The sequence below is a fragment of the Melopsittacus undulatus genome, chromosome 4 (genome assembly GCF_012275295.1).
Source record: "Melopsittacus undulatus isolate bMelUnd1 chromosome 4, bMelUnd1.mat.Z, whole genome shotgun sequence".
In the NCBI taxonomy this organism is placed as follows: Eukaryota; Metazoa; Chordata; class Aves; order Psittaciformes; family Psittaculidae; genus Melopsittacus; species Melopsittacus undulatus.
The window spans coordinates 49,270,319-49,291,691 of record NC_047530.1 but is presented as its reverse complement, the minus strand read 5'-3'; the positions used below and the strand labels follow the sequence as shown (position 1 = coordinate 49,291,691).

The following is a 21,373-nucleotide window of genomic DNA, read 5'->3' as shown; positions in this document are numbered from 1 at the left end:
TGCTAAAAGGCGGGTTCAGACTCCGCAGTTAACATATGCAGGAAAGAAAAAGAGAAACCATTTTTACTAAGCTGACATCAGTTGTGCAAAAGAGCAAACAAGATACTTCCGATACAGACTTTTTTTCCTTTAATCAGGTCCAATATCTCAGCTCAGAATTACAGAAAACCCCAACCACATCACTGGCATATTAAGGGCAAGAATTTGTGATTCAAGGAAACAAGTTTTTAGGGCACCTAGAGAACTGGAACAGTACAAGATACTTTTTCAGATTACGTCCTGCTACAGCCGTTGTGCATGAAGTGCTCCAAGTATATTACAAGGAAATACTTGTCCCTGTTGATGACCTTTTACATGTGGCTTTGATTTTCTCCCCCACATCCTAATAGAGCCTGAAGAATACAAATCAGCTTCTCTCAAGCTTATTTGTGTGTTGAGTATTTCAAGCTCTAGATACCTCACATTTTAAATACAGCAAAATGAGTTGAGTGCCATCGTCTCACTTAACTTTACTGACTGTGGAAAAATATCCTAGAAACCCATTTCCTAACTCAGCTTAATTCACCTTCCCAGCGTGGCCATACAACAGCAGAACAGAGTGGCAGTGACAGGCACTGATGCACTGGCTTTTAATGTTATTTTCATGCATCTTGTTGGAGTACAGCCATGACAGAGGCATTTATTATTCCTTCTCCTCTGAGCTTGTACCAAAACACAAACAAACAAGGTCTCCTCTGTAAGATCAGTTAAAAGCAGTTAGTTTATCACCTTAAACCAACATGAAGCATCTTTACTTAAGTCTAATTTTTAGAATGCAAAGCTGGTTTTAAATTTAAGAAGATGATTTATTTTTAAGGAATTTATGTTACAGCCTAATTCTTCCATACTTTACTTAGGACATTCAAATAACCTTTCAAGTACTGCAGAGAACTATGCCTGCCCCAAATTTTAGTGTTAGAAGGTTCTTTTGAAAGTTGCACTCATAATAGAGCTTTGACTTTTGAGGTTAACTCAGGCTTTATAAATATAGCACAGTGTCAAATACTGCTTTCAGTAAGTACCAAAGAGCGAATGCTCCTATTTGCATTTTCCTCAAATGTCAATACTTCACATAAAAAATAGAGTTGAAAAATCAGGACAGTTTGCGTCTCTGTCCTGCTTCACAACTACAAACAAGGTGGAAAAGTCAGAAATTTACTTGTTCTAGAAGCCTAAATGTCATAGGACCTGTCTTTTATTTAAATTAGTGCCTAGCTGCATCTTTTACTGTCAAAATATTTTGTGTAAGTCAAGCTCCCAGTGACCGGAAACAACCACCTTGCAATGGGTCCATTTAAAAATTTAATGTTATACGCAGAAGACATTCAATCTTCCTCCCAGACCCCTTTTCCTAACCTGCATTCAAAATCTGAAAGGAGAAGGGCACAGGGAAAATAGGTTCCAGGGAAATTAAAATTAAAGTACTATATGTGTGTCATTTCAGCTTCTATTCACATATATTTAAATTCCCAGTAATCAATTTTGCTATACCAACCAATGACAAAACTAACTAAAAAAAAACCCTCCATACAACACAAGATTTAAAAGGGATGTTGAAGCTTTCTATTTGCCAACACAGATGACAGTGACCATCAAGGATCTGTCTCTCTAGTTCGAATCATTCTCCCCAGCTCCACACTACACCCATATGTTTCACATTAAAACTAAGGACAACCAAGGGTCCTTGAAGGATCAGACACAGTTATCTTTTTCAAATCATGCACTCATACCATGGTTGCATAACTAGGTACAAATGGACCTCAGCTTCCCTGAAATATCCCTGCTGCTGCGAAAGTCTGACAGCATCCCCAAGCTGGACACCAAGAGAAGAGGAAACAAATGCTACATCTCAAAATAATAAGGATGAAGTGTAATCTGTAAGTCTCCAAGACTGGAAATACAGAGGACTATGATAGGTGAGCTGGCTCCCACCCTGCAAGGAGTTTGGCTTTGTCAGACACCAGTGATTTGGCAACCTCTGTTTGTTAGCACAGACCTTCACTGGTTCAGGATTGTTATTGACCTATTGAGAAATACTTAATGAGCACCACATGTTCCCCAAGTCTGCTGGGATGTAACCTAGCACAACAGAAAAACAAGAGAGCTACAGAGACAGCTTAATAAAATGGCAGTACAAGCATTTCGGCTTTTACGTGTCTTGCAGTAAACCATGCAGTGACCCATGCTCTCTGCCAGCTTTGGAGATCCTCTGCCATGAATGTGACTGATAGCCTTGCCAGCAGTAAATCTATCACCCCAGCTGGGATGAAACACTCCCATCTTTACAGCTGGAGCTCTGATCTGCAGCTGGATTAAGATATATAAATCTCTGATGTTGCTGGCCACAGGATTTTGGAGCATACTGTGAACATATTATGCAGCTGTGTCTAAAAACATCATCAACATGAACACAGGTACCAGAAAAGGACTATTATAAGGGTAGGCATTTTCAAAATGTATTTAGGGACTTAAAAATTAATCCCAATTTAAGTTTTCAAATCAGATTTTAAAATAAGTTTAATATTCAAGGAAAGCAAGCATCCTACACATTATTTCACAGAGAAAGTTAGCAGCAGAGCTCAAAGTCTCAGCCCCACAAGCCACCATTCTCACTGCTACAGCTGCAGTTATGCAAAAGATATACACAGCCATATGTATTTACAGCATTACACAATAAACCAACATAAAAACCAACGCTAGGTTATATTGTGGGAAGTGTCATCCAGATGGCAGACAGATCTTGAGTTATTGCTGCAGGCAGACAAGAAAAAGACCCTGGATGGAGGGATGCTGCACTGGCAGGCAGATGAATCAGAACACCAGCTCTGATCAGCAAGACCAGTCTTTTCAGTAAGGTCTGATGTGGTAGAGATGAGATACTAGAGACAGCCTGCAGTATCCCAGCAGTACACTCCTGGGTTGACCCTGGCTGGACATCAGGCACCCAACAAAGCTGCTCTATGACTCCCCTCCTCAACTGGACAGGGGAGAGAAAATATAATAAAAGGCTCGTGGATCGAGATAAGCGAAGGGGATCTCTCAGCAATTACCATCATAAGCAAACCACTCAACATAGGGAAAATTATTTAATTTATTACCAATCAGAGTAGGATAATGAGAAATAAAACTGAATCTTAAAAACCAGCAGCAGAGGGAGATGAAAATGGGGGTTGCAGCCTGCTCATCACACATTGTCTCTGTCACTCCTCCCTCCTCAGGCCAAGGACTCTTCACACTCTTCCGCTGCTGCAGTGTGGGGTCCCTCCGACAGGAGACAGTCCTTCTCCAATGTGAATCCTTCCCACAGGGCTGCAGCTCTTCATGTATTGCTCAAGCGTAGGTCCCTTCATGGGGTGCAGTTCTTCAGGAGCAGACTGCTCCAGCATAGGTCACCCACAAGGTCACAAGTCCTGCAGCAAATCTGCTCCAGCATGGGCTCCTCTTTCCATTGGTCTTGCCAGGAGCCCCCTCCAGCACTGGCCTTCCACGGGGTCGCAGCCTCCTTTGGACATCCCCCTGCTCCAGCATGGGGTCCTCCACAGGCTGCAGGTGGAGATCTGCTCCACCATGGATCCCCATGGGCTGCAGGGGCACAGCTGCCTCACCATGGTCTGCACCATGGGGTGCAGAGGAATTGCTGCTCCATCACACAGAGCACCTCCTCCCCTCCTCCTTCACTGACCTTGGTGTCTGCAGAGCTGTTTCAGGTATTCTCTCTCCTCTCTTCAACTGCAGTTGCTGCTGCACAGCAACTCTTTCCCCTTCTTAAACATGTTATCCCAGAGGTGCTATGATCTTCACTGATGGGGTCAGCCTTGGCCAGCAGTGGCCCTTCTTGGAGCTGCTTGCCATTGGCTTTTACCAGACGTACGGGAAGCTTCTAGCAGCTTCTCATAGAAGCCACCCCCACTACCAAAACCTTGCTACACAAACCCAATACACTAGGATGTGAAATCAAGATATCTCTGCAGAACAGTTCCAAGACAGAAGGAAGCAGATTCAACTGGGGGGTGGGCAGGAGGCGGGGGAAAGAAAGAAAAGATGGAATTGACCTTTTTCAACCAGAAAGGCTACAGCAAACATGGGAATCATTGGGCAGCAGGATCTGAACAGCTCTCCTCCTATGCAATAGTGAGCTATCAGAGAAAGTAGCATCTCTGCACATGCATCAAACCAGCTTGCTGATCTGTGTCTCAGGAACAGCAATAGCTACAAACACCCTGACAATATGCAGAAATTGGGTGAGAATTTATTGGAATACCACATCACCCTTAAAATACAAGTATCTACTCAAAATCAGCAAATCTGACTGACCTCGCTCAGCATTCCCGTAACCTCTTTCCCTCCACTGACCCACATTTACAGCCCCCACCTTGCAGTCCCAGACATTATTCCAGCCTCGCTCCTCACCATACTGTAGAATTGCTTGCCTTCATAATTGAGTAACAGAGCTCTCAAGACCTTGTTGATACAGTGCAAGTCTATGTGGCACAGCATCCTTTCAGTGACAGAATTTAATCCCACCTTTCACAACAACTTGGGTACGAGTGCAGTGGTCCCACTATAGGCACCTTCCAGGGCTCGGCAGAGACACGGGTCCATGGAAAGTTCCAGTTGGTTCAGGCACTTTTATGTTTTCTTTTTTTTTTTTTCCCAAAGCTGTAGAAATAAACTGCCACCAACTCTGAAAAAGTCCCAGTTTTGGATACTAGAGATAAGAACTGTTATGCAATAATGGCAGTGGGGAAATGAATACACTGCCTTATCTTGAGAGAGAGACCAAAAACTTCAGAAGTAGGCTACAACATCACTAAATTCAGCCTCCAAAGGTCCCTCCTTTAATCATCTGGTGCATATTTTAGACAAGGAACGCATTATTTTTTACCAGTGGCTGGCTGAGGGCAATTTAATTTTATATAAGAGCACCCAATAAAACACGATGGAGCAAACGTCAGGAACAAAATAAGTATATGGTACAAAATTCAAAGACAGTTATTTTCCAGCAATCATATCATCTTTTGCAAGGTTTTACTGCATTGGGTCAATAGTCATTTTTATTATGCAAACAGAGCCCTGAAAAAATGCAAAAGAGAAGAAACAATCACTGGGAAAAAGTAACAACCTAACTGGTTCTCAAAACAAAATTTAATTGGTAGATCAGCTTTCTCAAGGAGATTTGTCGCACACACTGCTTCCATTTGACACCGACGTCCTTAGCATTTCCACTCACAAATAAAAGTTCACACTGCAGGCTGCAAGTGGAGACCCTTCACCCTATACACTAAATTAGTAAGTTTGCTAAAATTTCTTCCATGATGTTAAGTGACATTATCCTCATAACTCACCAAAGGATAAAAAAGCAATCTGTCAAGAAGAAACACTGGAAACAGCCTCTAACATGAGATGCAGCTTCCTTAGAGCAATGGACCAGTTCCCAGCTATCACACCAAACCTCTTTACACTCACTGCTTGGCACGCAGTGTTTTTTGCATATTTATTCAGGCAGTCTCTTCCAAAGCTTGCTGGGGCTAATGGGCTTCAAAAACTAGGGTCTAAAATGGAGTCAGGTCCTAAAATGAGCAGCCCATAAGCAAATTATTCAAAGAGAACACACTGTGGGAAAGAAATGCATCAACTTTTTATTCTGTCTGAAACTTAAGAGCTTTTTCCCTCTACCACTAAGCTATCATCACAACAGGACTGATTTCAGCTCTGAACCACGAAGGAACATTTCTGAGTAATCTCAGTGTGCATGCTGGATTTCAAGGATGAATTTGGGCACGTTTTTGCACTAGCTCTGCCCTCCATCTCCACTGTTATTCAGTCAGCACCCAAGAAATAAAGAGATACCAACACTAGGGTGAATCCCTTCCCCTAAAATACACATCTATTTACAATCATGTTTCCACTGACAGAAGAGAGTGAGGTTGTAATTGTGTGCAAGCTGTATGGTGCTATAGATGAGTGTAAGTATATTTTAACATTTAAGTAACCTCTCTTTTATATAAGCTTTGTTTGAAGAAGGGATTTTCTCAAAGAATGGAGAGCAGAATCTCGTCTTTGCAACAGGATTACAAAATACTACAAGCCCTCTGTGTCCAAAACAATTACTCTGAGAATATCATACATCTACATGACTGAGGGTCAGATTTAAAACTGGGACCCATTTGCATTTACACAATTACGATCAGCATTCCATAGCTGCAACAAATATACCTACAGAAACATGGACAGAAGGCAGAGACTCCAGACCTTGTTCAAGTCCTTAAAGCTGAACAAAAGGCTCTAAGGATTTGCACATTTACTGAGGAGATTAAAGACACACTGATACCTAAAGGGATTTTCAAAAGCACCTAAGCAAGTTAAAAGCGTTTGAAAATTTTACTACGCATCTGTTCACATCTTTAGAAACTTAAACACATTTGAAACCCAACCCCAAGAGCATATTAAAGGCAAATTCAATCTGGGAAATTTAACAAGCATACTAGACCTCATGTTCTCCAAAAATTGTGTTTATTCACACTTGTCTTAGTTGATGAAAGCTTTTTAGATGTCTCTTCTAGACTGCTTGGCATGAGAAAACAGGAAAAATTGTGCATGTGAATGAGTGAGGAATCGAAGAACAAGAAAGGACAGGTCGGTTTAGGGGACACCATGCTTAGCAGGGGTTTAGATGAAATGCAGTCATGCGACATGATTTGGCCATTTTCCCACTCTTCCCAACATTTTCAGCATACTGAGTTCACATGGTTTTTGGGACAGAGAATCTCTCTTACTATGTACCCATGTAAGGGCTAGTCCATAGGCATCATGACCTCTACCAATGCCTCTAAGCACTGTTTTAATTCACATGCACACAATCTGATTTCTAGACTATGGCTCTCTAACACCACCACCCCTACCCCATCCCTCCACACACACACTCAGCTTTAGACCCATTGTCTGGCAGGAATCTGGTTAACCACATAATATTTAGAACAACCCTGAGTCAACCACTGTCTATAGTTTTTCTGTTTATGTCTGTGTACAAACACCACTGTTCAAAGTAGAGTCCCTCAATACCTCACACAAGTTTAAATACGTTTTCACATCCCTTTATTTACATATACACAGATAATTTATATATATATTTTTTAATATATATAGACTAGAAGAATGCAAGCAGCAGGCTTTTGGGTATGTAATTGGCATTTTATAAAGGTCACTTTTTCATGTAGAAAGACAGAGTAATAAAGGTTAATTAAATTAAATACTACTTTTAGCCCAACTCTCCAAAGCAAGGACTTTAATAAAATCCTTAAACAACAGCCAGCATTTTCAAAATAACTTTGAGGACCTGATCTTGGAGTGAGACAGAGAAAATCAACTGCAATATCTGAAGGGGGCCTACAAGGATGCTGGAGAGGGACTCTTCATCAGGGACTGAGCCTTGGGCAACACAGTCTAGTGCAAAGTGTCCCTGCCCATGGCACTTCTAGTTGGAACTAGAAGATCTTAAGGTCCTTTCCAACCCAAATCATCCTATGATTGTGTCATTTCTCAACACTCTTAGAAAAGTTTGTAATGAGTTTTGTTTGGTTTAGTTGTTTGGGGTTTTCTTAATAATAATAAAAAAGAAAAATGTCAGGAGTAGTTTACCACTTCTGAGCTTCTGCTTTTACTATTCCAAGTCTTGCGTGTGACCATAACTGTTCACAGTTTAGCCTATACAGGCCTTCAGACAGCAATGACAATCTTTCGGTCAGGACCTTTGTGCTGTGCACAAACCCAGCAGAAGAAATCCTGCAGTAATAAGCCAGCCAAAATCCTGTCAAAGGCTGAAGTAATTTCAACCATTACATTTCTGAGTGCTTGCTGTGAGCATGCAACAAAACAGACATAGGGTGAAGCATGTGAGAGCTTATAGCTCTCCTTAATTCAGGACAATGCATAACACAAGCATCCCAGCTGCATTAGGATACTCTATCCTGAACATGTCTATTTAGGTCCCAGGGTTGTCACACACGCTGCAGAGATTGTTCTTATTCCTGTGAACTCACATGAAGAAGAGAGTGAAGAAAAACTGGGAAAGAAGCCCTGGGATGGGATCCACTTCTACCAGGCAGAAAGCAGGAGGATTAGCTGTCCTGGTGGTAGGGACAAATAGTTACACAGTTCCCAGCTGAAAAGGTTACAAAACACTACCACTTCCCCCATGTCCTATAAATCACATGCTACAAGTTAACACCAGACAGCTATAATGTTTAGTCAAGCTTTGTTACACAGGACTAATCCTGATCTGCTTGCTATCATGAGATCTGCAAAACCACACAAGGAGACAGTGCCCTGCGCTGACATCAGGACAACAAGAGAATCTACAAATGTGGCTTTTCAACCTTGCAATTTAAACATGTTGTTCACAGAAACAGAATGAAAGAAAGGCGACAGCCCAGCACAAAACAGAGAACTCATCATTCTGCAGGAAATAATGTTTCAAAGTTCCCTGCTCTGGACAAACCTGACAGATAACCCACAAATAAAGAATGAGCAATAAGCAGCCACATGCTTCAGGGTAGCTTCTCCATCTCACAGTGCCGGGTCAATCTGTAGAGAAGCCATGGCCAAGATGGCTGGTGAACCAGGGAAACAATGTTCCCCTCTTCAGATTTACTTATGAATACCACACATCAGGGTCTGGTTTAATTACAAATGTGGGAGGAGTCAGGGGGAAGAGCCACTGCCTTGAACTACATAGAGGAACACAGGTAACAAATTGTGTTTGCAGATACACAGCTTTTCCCACCTAATAAACAGGCAAAAAGCCCAGGCTATGCTCTTTACACAGGGCTCAGACAATTTAAATTGTTACAGCAGCACTGTTAAAAATAGACTACTTATAAGTAACAATTCCCTACCAGGTTTCATTAGCAGCAGACATACCAGTAGAATCAGGTATCTACCCCCCAGATCAATTAAAGCAATTAAACACTTTGTTCCTGCAAAGGGACTACATCATCTCTTGGAGTCATAACATCTCTGCACACAGATCCAGTGTAGGCTAGATCCCATTGTATGATTACTGAGAGGTTACTGATTTCTTTGGGAAACTGCCAATTTACACCAAAATGACAGCCAGAGAAGCCTTGCATTTTCCATGTTGCTGTGAACATTTCTGCCCTCCCAGTAGCTCTACATATTTAATTAGATCCTGGCGAAGGAATACACTGCAAGTCACTGAACTACATGTAGCCAAGACACCAACGTCTGCTCCTGTTCTCAGCAAGGGACAACAGTCACTTCGAAAACCTGTTCCCAAGGACCTGCCCTTCCTCAAATGCTGCAATGCTCTTTCCAACCTGGTGTGCCCTGTCAGAGAGCTTTCTGGCACATGACAGATTGGTTGCGATGAGAGGCAGGGTAGGGGAGGATCCGAAATAACTTGTGTATCTCCCAACATACCACATGCACACATATAAATCTTCATAAATACCTTGTGATTTGCAATGAGTGGAAGATGATTCATTACACTAGTTGGTCAGATCAGGTGGAGAGTGGAACAGGACATGGAGAGATAGCATCTTTGAGGTCTGCCGAGCTCAAAGCCTTCAGCTATGGGTCAGTATGGCTGATAAAACTATACGACTTCACTATCAGGTACTCATTCCTCAAAGTATATTTCCCACAGTTTATAAAAGGTGAAAATATAGTCACCTTTAACAAGAAGCTGGATTACTTCATTAGATCAGGCTGCATATACACAATTATAAAGGTTTTGTTTTATATGATAAAACCCAAGATTATTTAGAAGTAGAAATCCTCCCCTACTATTTTCAGGTACATATATATCAGTAATAAAATACAACACACGCATTCATAAGTTCACATTTGCATTACCTTTCACATCCCTGTGCACATTTGTCAGTTTCTTCACTTGCCTGGAAAAGTTAACTTCAGACTTCTCTCTCCTGAAGAAATAAAATTATTTTGAAGGATCCTTGTCAGAAGCTAAGGATGAGAATCCTTGTTATTCCTACTAATTCCCCTGGGCTTGTCTTCTTGGAAGTTCTCTCCAGAAAAGTACAGAGACAGCACAATCTCTGAAGTTTTAGGCAAACAATGTTTCCTCCAGAATAAGGTGGTGAAAAGAACACCTGACTAACCCAAAACCATTGCTGCTTTTCAGTAAAATTTGTCAGGCTTTTTTGGTTTAGAAAAACAAACAAACAAATAATCAATCAATGGATCTCTGGGCAGCAAAGCCCCCTTTCTGTCCCTGTTGTGTCTTGTCCAATTCTTGAGCATCTCAAAGTTCAAGCTAATGCTTTTCTGACAGCCAGGACAATTGTTGACCTAAATGTTAATATCATATCAACACAGAACAGGAACTTGAGCCAGTCTCCCACAGTTTAGGAGTACAATAACAACCGGCCAGTTTGGAGCAAGCCCCACAGTTGTTCTCAGAGAAATTGTGCTATTTGGCATAAACAACTGTATACTTGGTGGGTAGAGGCAACAGGAGAGAAAGAAGAACATGAGAGCATGGCCGGCCATCAGGATGTTCTCTTGCAAGGTAAGAATCCATGCTGCACTCTTTGCCAGAGATGATCACTCTGATGTGGAGGCAGATGTCATTTATGCAGTTCTAGTCATGCTCCCATTAGAATTTAAATTTATTTGCAGTACCAGATCCTCACATACCGAAACCAAAAGCACACTCATTTAAGCCAATAAGGCAATAAAAACACTTAACACAAAATCTGTAGTTATCTGCTTGGCTAAACCGAGAGCACTCCTGCCCTCCCTGGAGCTCTGGGTGTTCACACCACTTAAGCACCTGACCCTCATTTTCTTCTTGGGTCAAAAATATTTCTTCAATATGTCATTGGGAATAAAGCCACATTAGCTTTAGACACAGAAGAGAACACAATATCATCTCTGATGTTTGCTATTTATCTACATGACCTAAGATGTTTATAAGATACACTCCAATATTTCTGCTCCTTATTGTAATCCTAATATTACTCCCCTGAGAGCCCTACTTTGCTAGTAGCAAATGCTTCCCAGTGAGTTGTAAGATGACAATTTGATTTTAGAGAGATTTCCAACTGCTGGCATTTGGCATAAGATCAATTTGCTTGTTTGTTGTTAACTAGAAACACACACAAAGGAAAAAGGGAACAAGCTGCACTGAGCTACACATTAACTCATGTCATTTAACATGTTTGTGGCTGCTCAGATACTATACTAACAAGGAAGAAACACCAAACAATAATGTGATTACTTTTAAATGTACAGTTATACGGGAAATCCCCTCCAAAGAAACCTCAAGAACTTCAGCAGTGCTACCATTTCATGCAGTACTTTTTCTTCAAATACATCTGCCTTAATATGAAAGGCAACCTTTTCTTTATCATTTACTGAAGACATCAGTAAAACTCAATATCTTCAGAGCTCCAAATCAGTAAAAGACACTTAGCTCTCCCTTTAAACACACAATCACTTTACACAGATGAGATGAATTCTTGTGGTGTTTTATATAAGTTGGTGGGGTTTTGACCAGGGTTTTTGTTTCTTTTTAAATGTAGTTGTAAGAGTTACACTATTATTGGTAAATATCTTTGTAAAGCGCAGAAAAGCTATGAAATAACAACAGGGGGTAGAAGAGAGGGACTCAGGGGGAACAGAGGGAACATAGGGAACATGGAACTCTTCCTGTCTGAAGAGGAAAAAAAATAGAGCTAAATAACAGAATAGTTCTAAAAAGAGAGCCTTTAAGCACTAATGAGTTTAAATACTTCAAAAGATGAGTCACTGGGGACACACTCTCAGTACACTGCCTTTAATTTTGACAGTACCTTGTTAAACGCATAGCCTGACCTCTTGCCTGCTATAGAACGGTTTCAAAGCTTTTAACTTCCACTGCAAACTTGACTATGAAACTGCACCTGACATTTAGCAATGTTACTTAAGAATTTAATTTTCTTTTAATATAACTACAACAACTTCAGTATGGTTTCATCAATATTCTCATTTGGTTAATATCAGAGCTGGTTAATAGCTTGCTCTGAACATGGAAGTAAACTAACAAAGTATGTCCTTGTTCTCAAATTAAGGATAGTCCAGAAAATACACCACCACATTTATATAGTTCATCTTCTCAATGCCATTGATTTCAAACAGCAGATTACAATAATAGTCTTGATACACACCACAGTGTTTAATGCTGATGTTTCACTGGCAAGGAAAAAGATGTATGTGGTGAATGGCTGGAGAGCAACGAAAGAAATTTTCTAACATTGTGTATTTTAGTGCATGTCTAGACTGTAAGTCTTTGAAAGCTTAATACTGCTTTTAAAAAGAAGCATATGGTCAATAATGTTTGGGCAAAGGACAGGAAAATAAACCCCCCAAAAAATATCTCACCCAATGCAGCTGTATGTACTCCTCCCATATATCATTCTCATACTAAAAAAATCCACTTGCTTGTACTACAAGCCACAGGTGAAAGTCTCCTCAACATATCCAAAATACCAAGCTATCCACTCCCTGGAAAAGCAATCTATCAAAGCAACTCCCACATGCCAATTCTTATTGCAGAAAAAACACAAGTCCATTAGAAAGGGTTTCAGCTCTTCTATGCTGCCATCTCCCATGTCTCCAGATGTCAGTTTCTCTCTACTTCTGTTGACCAGGTAAAAAGATATCAAAAGCATGAAGGGTCAGAGGCATCTTGCCACCTAAACACAAATAGATTTAATAAATAAACCCAGAGAGATATAAAACCTGGGAGGTCATTATTAATACACAGTTACTTAAAGTGCAAGTCCCAGAAAAACACAGATGCATCTCTGCTGTTTCAAAAAGTCCCTCCTTGCAACATTTTTCCACCACCCACACAGCACTTCTGGACCAAATATGTAGTAAAGTACACCCAGTTGTGTAAGCTTACAGCAGGCACTGTAAGAGCTTTGCAGTGAAAGTAGGGATGTTATGGATGGATGCTCTCAATCAGACATCTAGAACACACTCTGAAGAAAAATTAGCTACCAGACAGCACAGTGCTCCTGTGACCAGATCAGGTCAGGTCACTGGCACTATAAATACTTTGCAATCCCACCAGCACTTACCTGGATCAAGATATAAATTAACTCACGCCTCTCATATACACTTTGTCCTTTTATCCTCTCCCTGCAACAGCCTTGTCCTTCCAAGAAAGCACAACCATAAACTTATGATCTACTTTAATCAGCAGAAAGCCTCTTAAACATAATACTTTGTACTTCCAGATCCATGTTCACAGGCACTGCTTGGTGGGCTATGCTACCAGGAACAGGCATAGAGCAGCCTCACCACCTGCAAAAGAAGTCACCTGTAGAACACCACAGAGATGGGTATAGGCAGCTGAGCTTTATCTCTCATGCAAGAGGGCATAAAACACCCCACGCAAGTGACTGGGTGCCTCACAGATCTGCAGTACTCTATCTGCAGAAAGCTACCAGGAGCTCAGTTGTGCAGTGGCTGGCTGGCTGGCAAACCCCATCTGCCTTCCTTCCTACCGGCTAAACAGGCAGCAAGTTATTTTGCCTGGACAGTACGTCCTGCTTTCCACACTCACCACAACTCAAGGCTACCACAGGACAAAAAGCATCGCTGGACACAAACAGAACTGAGCACTACCAAAGGACCTCTGCCACTGTTTTTGTACTGGGGGGCTGGAGCGGAGCAAAAGCCATCAGGAGTCACATATGAGGGAAGCAGAGGAATCCCAAAAGTGAGATGAACCTATTCTCCAATAGTTTCACTGTAAAAAGTCACAAGGCTGGAAGCAAAGTGATCTTCAGCAGGACTCTCCACACCACCAGGTACTTCTAACAACTTTCTGCAGGTGTGGGCAGCTCAGGCAGAAGGAGCAGCCATGGGCTCCTCTCCTTGAAGGGTTTCAGCACTGCATGGCATGGAAAAGCAAGTCTTCCTGCAGGTCACATGCAGCCACATGCATCCTCAGAGCATGCAGAACCTATGAGTAGACTGGGAATCACCCAGACCTCTTCTCTGTCCTCCTCTCCACATTTCCCAGTTCAAAACCACAATTGTATTTATAGTCACCTCCCCCCTCACTGCAGCTTGAGTTCTCAATGTAGCCAGAGCAAACATCAAGGTTTGCTGTCCTTTACACTCACAGGAAAATGTATACTGTTTTGACAACAGCACTCATACAGTTCTGTGGAGAGTCATCCCTCATACACATGACCATCACACAACTATCCCTGCTTCTGCTGGCTGCTGTGGCCTTTAGCACGTTAACCCATTGCACACATCCTCAAGTGTATGTACAAAATCTCTGTTCCCACAGGTGCCCTCTGCTTCTCCAAGTCAGGGTCTTCTACACAGAGGAAAAAAATATGGACCCAGCCTTCTCCCCCGCCCTTTTCTCTGTTCTTCACTTACACAATCTTTTTGCTGTCTTCAGAGGGGAGGAGGTAGGGTGCATACAGTCTCTACACAAAAATGCATAACTCTAAAATGACAAGCAAAAGTGTGCAAAAAGCCCAGAGCTGCCTTGCTCATCTCACTCTCACCAGCTTTGCGTGAAGTTTATTTCACAAGCAGGCCTTGGCAGACCACTTGCTTCACTCCTCTCCTCCAGGCTGTCCTCTAGTCTGAGTTACTGCACCTGTAAACTGGGAACAAGCAGTAAGACAAAGTTACCAGGCACACAGCACCTCACTGAAACCCAGCATAACAAAACCGAAAACCTCAGGTGTGACGTTTTGAAATTCCCCCCTCTCAACAGAAAAGGCACTTTTGCATCATGGTTTCACTCAAACACAAGTCTATGAGTACAAGCCTGAACAGGCAGCGTTCAACCAATGCTTCAGGTTGAACTAAACTGAGGTACAGAGTAACAACAGCCTCTTCAGAAAGGCAGACAGCCTTGGAGAAACCTACTGGCTATATTGTCCTTTGATGCCACTGCACGTGGTACCTAATGACAACCAGAGCCCAGGCGCACTTACTGGGTGTTACAGCAGCAGGCAAGACAGTCAAGGACAAAGCACTAGTTCTGTCCTGAGTTTTAAAGCTATTAGTGTGAATTATTATCACTAAACTGAATTATGCATCTGAGAAGGCTACCAACAGCTTTTTAAGCAAAGGTAATAGATGAATTTTACAATAGCCATTATACAGAACCTCCTTCCATTTAGCATTCACAGGGTACATGAACTTTGTTCCCTCCATTTGTACAGTTCCATTGTTACTAGTACACACTGCAGATAAACAATACTTCATGATCCTTCTCTCACATAAAAAACCCACATTTTCCTTCTATGTGCTTGACAGAAAAGAGTAAGCCCAAAGAAGTGATACTCTATTTTGCTGGGTTTTTTTTAAGTTATACTACATTTCTAATGTACAGATTAAATCTGTCTTTACAAAGACCTTAGAAATAGCTGCATTGCTTCAAAGGCAGATGCATGGATAAATTTCTCCTCTCCCTATTTCTATGAATGGCACCTTGTGGTGATACAATACATTTATTCTTAACTTTAATGGACAGCCACACAAACTTGTTCCAGCTGAAAATGCACTACCTAACATCATATAGCGAAGAAGCCTGAAAAATGACATCTGCAAGAACAAAGCATAGAAAAAGCCTGCTTCTGTATAGAACAAGCTCCTGGGGGTTGAAGAGGTAAAAGTGATGCACTATTCACACACTTTTCTATCAGGGGAAATTGATGTCATTTTGTTGACCTAGAGTACCAGTCAATCAAAAGCCAGTAGAGAAAAAGCAGAGGGACAGAGGGAGAAATGAAGCGTGAGCTGCAGCAGTCATCTGCAGAAAGAATTATGTCTGAGAAGATGGTCCCATCTTTTGGGGATGCCTTCCTTCCACAAGCTGGGCATTGCAGTGGGCCGTTCTCTGTTCCATGACACAGAAACCTTTCCTTCTTAAAAGAAAAGGCAGCATCTTGTAGGCAAAGTGTGCAAGAAAAAGGGAACAGGACTGGCCAGCAGGTCAGATGTGGCCCAATTGCTGACACAGGTGAACCTCTGAATTACATCACTAGTTCATGTCTATGCCTGTTATGCCCTTCCTATCTTTATCTGATTCCCTAGTCTTCACATCATAATAATATTTTTTAAATATATGTATTAATGCATGCTAAACTACAACTTATCTCAAAGATATTGGTATTTTCTCTCTGAAAGCTTGCTGTTAAACTCTGCTATATTATCTGTCATTGTGTGCTTCATTATGAACTGCTATCACATGCACCATGACCACACATTCAAGGTTGAAATGTGCAGAAAGATGAGACAATAGGATCACAAGAATAAAATCATCAGTTGATAAATATCTGGTCAGCATGTTCCACGTGTCCTCCCTCACCATGACAGTTTGCTGCTTTTGAGCAATCGATGAAGACCCACAAAACCCCTGCTACACAGACAGCTGAACACCATGGCAGTAAGACAGACACCAGAGCCTGAAATCCACTGAAAACTAATGACTGATCACCACCAACTCCAGTAAGACTTGGATCAAACCCAACTTCCAAGTCTCACTAAACTCATTTTTATATAAAAATCAATAGCCCTTTGCCTCCTCCCTCAGCTAGGAGGGAAACAGCAGAAGCTCTTCTACAATCAGACTTACATCTTAAATAGGCTAAAAGAGTAAAGAGCTCTACAATAAGATTAATCAAAGTGAAGGAGTTATAATAGGCTTAAAAATGAGAGCACATTAATAACTGCTCCCTTGTGGTAAACAGAGATGGTAATCAAGCGCAGATTTAGCAGAACTCCTTATCCATTGCTGAAGCAGAATTAGCTCTGTAGCAACATGAATGAGCAAGCGACTGGCCTGGACAGTCTTAGGCCAGGGTGGAAAGGTTCTGTAGAAATGCAATTCATCCATCAAAAACTCAGAAGAAGAGAAAGACATTCCTCTCTTAGAAAAGAGATCACATTTGCTGGTTGTTTCAGTGCAAAGATCAGGTTTCTTTATCTGCCATCAAGACACTGCACTGCCAGCAGCCAGCATGGGAAGGATGATATAACAGTCCCTGAAAGCAATCCTTTCTCCACTATGACTCCAGGCCTCGCACACAATCCCAAGCTCCAGCTGGAATTAGCCATCTTTCTTCAGAGCAACTCACTTGTGAAGACCAACTGACAGGTGTCCAGTTTTCTTCTGTTCCTATGACAAAAAAGTAACCTGACAGTCCTTTGCTGCCTTTGTCTTGGGTCAGGAAATTTGCCTGGAGAAATTCACTCTCCTACTGATCTTCCTTTAGTCAGTTTAGCAGCCTACAATGTTGTGATGCTCTTTGAAATTTAACAGAAAAAGCAAAACAAATGAAGTCTCACCTCTATTCAAAGTTATAATTCGTCAGTGAAATGTCTTCAGAGCATTCAAGGTAAAACACTGAAGTGGGAGAGGAGAAAAGAAAGCAAGACCAGTTGTGTGCAACTTTTCACTAGATGTCCTGGTTGCACAGGAAAAGGCAACACCTTCCCTTTCTCCATCCTACAGACACTCAATATATGAACTCCAAATCCTAACTGTACTTATTACCTTCAGAAGCCTCTTGTCTTCATTTCATAGACAGGTAAGAGGTCTGACAGATCAATTGGTTCAATCAAACACTGAGTCTGAAGCTCAGCATTAAGCTGCACAAGACTGAGGTTTGCTTTTATTTATCTACCAGTTTAAGCATTTTTTAATTCATTTGAGGAAAAAAAAAATTGGATGAGAAGAAAGGAAAACCACCCCATTATGGAAGAAAAAGCCCACATATGAGAGGCTAAAATAAACCTTCTGAACTTGGAAGGCAGATGCAGGGACTGTGAGAATCAACACCTTGGGCCCACTGTAGAAGAGGATCTGATTCAAGACCATCTTAAAAACACAAACATGCACAAGTCCATGGGACCTGATGAAATCCATCTGTGGGTCCTGAAGGAGCTGGCGAATGAAGTTGCTAAGCCACTGTCCATCATATTTGAAAAATCATGGCAGTCAGGTGAAGTTCCCAATGACTGCAAAAAGGGAAATACAACCCCCATTTTCACGAAGGGGAAAATGGATGACCCAGGGAATTACAGACCAGTCAGTCTCACCTCTGTGCCTGCAAAAATCTTGGATCAGTTCTCCTGGAAGGCATGCTAGGGCACATGAAAAACAACAAGGTGTTTGGTGACAGCCAGCATGGCTTCACTAAGGGGAAATCCTGCCTGACCAATTTGGTGGCCTTCTATGATGGGGCTACAGAACTGATGGACAGAGGCAGAGCAGTTGATGTCATCTGCCTGGACTTGTGCAAAGCATTCGACACTGTCCCACATGACATCCTTGTCTCTAAATTGGAGAGACATCAATTTGATAGGTGGACCACTCAGTGGATAAAGAACTGGCTGGATGGCCACACACAAAGAGCTGTGGTCAATGGCTCAATGTCCAGCTGGAGACCAGTAACAAGTGGTGTCCCTTAGGGATGGGTGTTGGGACCAGTCTTGTTCAACATCTTTTTTTCAAAAAGCCCTTTTTAATTCTAAGATTTTATGAAAATTTTGTTGTAACACTCTGACAAAATCCACCCTTCATCATTACTATAGTAGTTAACTGTCCAAGCAAACAGAGCTTCTTCCAAGCACATTGTGAAGTCTTGTCAAAAAGAATCTGTCTGACCAGCAGAAGGTCCTGAAGCTGAGTTTCCTTCAGACAACTATCACCACACTCAGCTAAATACATGTAAGCTACCAGCATAAGAACCCTACAAACTCAGCATCAGCCTCCAAAGTGAAACGTCTCTGGTTGCAAATGCTGCATCATCTCCAGGTACACCCTCTGTAAGAAAGACAGCTGTTGCTCTAACTACTATGCTTGGGATTCAAGTTGCACACACAAATACCTGTATACAATCATTTAACTGCCAGATGCACTCTTAAAGAGAAGTCTTAGGTCCTTGTATAACCAAAGGAAAGAAACAGCAAATCCAATACAGCCCATCTTGAGGAAAGCCCTATTTGAGGTGGGATGAATCTTCCTCTTCAAGTTCCCTTTCTCTTTCTTTTCTCCCTGTCATCTGCAGAAGGAATCCCTAAATGACGGGTTAGATGCTTAATTCTTAGGCAGTTTTAGTTGCACAGAATTAACATAAGTTAAAGGTTTCACTCTTAACCCTAAAAAAATTGCTCCACAGCTGAAGTAGTCCCTATAGCAGAGAAGCACTTCCGTGGCAGGAAAAGCAACTTGTAGATTTGGGTGGGGGGATGCTGGGGTATGGGAGAGGTGCTAGAGAGATAATAGGCAAAATACCATTTAGGCTCTAAGCAGAAAAAGATTTTACTCTTAATAACCAGACTACTCCCCTTCTCCCCCAGTGTAGTTTTCAGGCTGAGATTCAGAACGTAAAAATAAAGGTCTGGGCCAATTATAAAGATGAAGTAAAGCAGAGATTCCTTCATCTTAAGAGATTTTACTTATTACCTGAATTGCCTCATTTGCCTGATTCACACAATGAAGGTTTTCAAAACACCACTTTGTTCTTAAGTGATAAAAAAGCAATCACTATAAACAACATCCTCAAGTGTTGCTTCACCTACTAAGATTAGATGCCAATTTAGATCACAGGAAGCTGTAACACTTCAATTTCTGTGTACTATGATATTTTTACTAGGTTGCGAAGATTACCTACATAATTCTCTCTTCATTTTTTAAACCATAAAACTATCTTCTGTCATATTTATGTGATGCCTTGAACAAAGCTTTTCAAAACTAAGCTGCTGGAGCTGGTTCACACTGCACTTTGTCTCGTTGCTGCTGTCATTTTTATTTTGTCCTTCCAGCACAGCAGAGATGATTGTACGGTGTCACAATTCAAATGCATGACTGTGACCCTTAAAGAAGGGTTTCCATAGAACAGGGTCAAACAAAACAGAAAGTAGATGAGAATTATAACGCTGCCTTGTTTCTGCACACAGCACAGGAAAACGAAGGCAAAGGGATTTATCGAATAAAAAAATATCTCCAGGTAATTGTCATAAAATATGATAAATGTCTTCAAACTGACAGTACTGGCTTCAGGCCTCAGAAAGAAGTAAAAGTGTCTTTGAACAAGGCATAGAAGCCTATCTTTGACAAGAAATCAGCACAGGAATGCGCCCAAAGTACTAACATACAGTGCCCATGCAGACATAGCATTTCTAAAGATCAAGTTTCTTAAATTAAAACAGTGCTTTTACAGCTCAGTGTTTCATTGCTAGGAATATAAAATTCTCTATCAGGAATCCTTTTAGAAATTAATTCAAAAATCAAAACAATAGATTGAATAGGGCAGCTTTGTTATGGCAAAATAAAAAGAGATGGGAAAGCCATAGACTCACAATGTCTTTCCTGCTTTCAGGAAAAAAAAACCCAAAAAGCAACAACAAACAAACCCCAAACAAACAAAAAAAACCCCAAACAAACAAAAAACAACAACAAAACCCCTCTACATTTGATTTCACAGTAAGCATGGGGATTTTAGATAAAAATAGTCACCAAGAACCTGGTCTATAAGGCATATATACCAGCACTCTATGCAGCAGCAACATAGTTTCTTCATTTGGCAGCAATTTTCATTGCAAGTCCCTAAACTTTGTTATGGTCTACCCTGCAGGCATTGTGGGGGCAGCTTTTTTCCTCCAAATAGATACACAGTTGATAAGTAAACCATTTCTCTCCCTCAATTGTAAGGCCTCATGAACTGCTTATACTGCCTTGCCAGCATCTTCAGAAGGATGATGCAACAGCACCCCAATGCTCTCCAGATAGCCTCAGAGAACCAGTGCTTATGCCCCAAGGAAAGTCAGTGACAAGTAGGTTCCTAAATCCCAAAGAGAGTTTTAGAAAAGTACTGTCCATAAAAATCAATTGAGAAATGATATTTTATTAGTTCATGGATTCATGCTTTGCTCAGCAAACAGCACAATGATGGCAGGAGCTTACCAGCTATGCTGAGGTGAGTTTTCCTGGCAGAGATGGCTTGCCTCAATCTCAAAAAAGAGCTAACTCCCTTCTTTCTTGCTTTTGCTGGAAACACAAGGTGTTGTATTTGCAGAGTAGTTGGGAGGTGTGGAGCAAAAATGCTTTTGGCTTATACATTTAAACATAGCCGTGCTCTAGAAAAATGCTGTAATGAACATTGAACATAATTTGCTGGCACAGACACTTTCTCTTCTGCACTGCACTGCTTCTGACACTGCCTGTATCACTGTCATATCCAAGTGCCTCCCAGCAGTGCACTAAGTGCTGCAGCTAATATCTGATGTTCAGTTTATTCTCTCTCTTCCCTGAGGGAGAATC

General features: G+C 41.4%; 1 protein-coding gene across 3 annotated transcripts in view; it reads right to left on the bottom strand.

Moving 5' to 3' along the window:
* TSPAN4 (tetraspanin 4) overlaps positions 1-21,373 on the bottom strand; it is a 459,690-nt gene that overhangs the window by 405,066 nt on the left and 33,251 nt on the right. The window contains exon 2 of one of the 3 annotated variants that reach the window (XM_031049021.2): positions 14,598-14,699. The exons of the other annotated variants lie outside the window; for them this stretch is intronic. The gene's annotated coding sequence lies outside the window, so the exon portion shown is untranslated. The remainder of the gene's footprint in view (positions 1-14,597; positions 14,700-21,373) is intronic. 3 annotated transcript variants of the gene reach the window in all.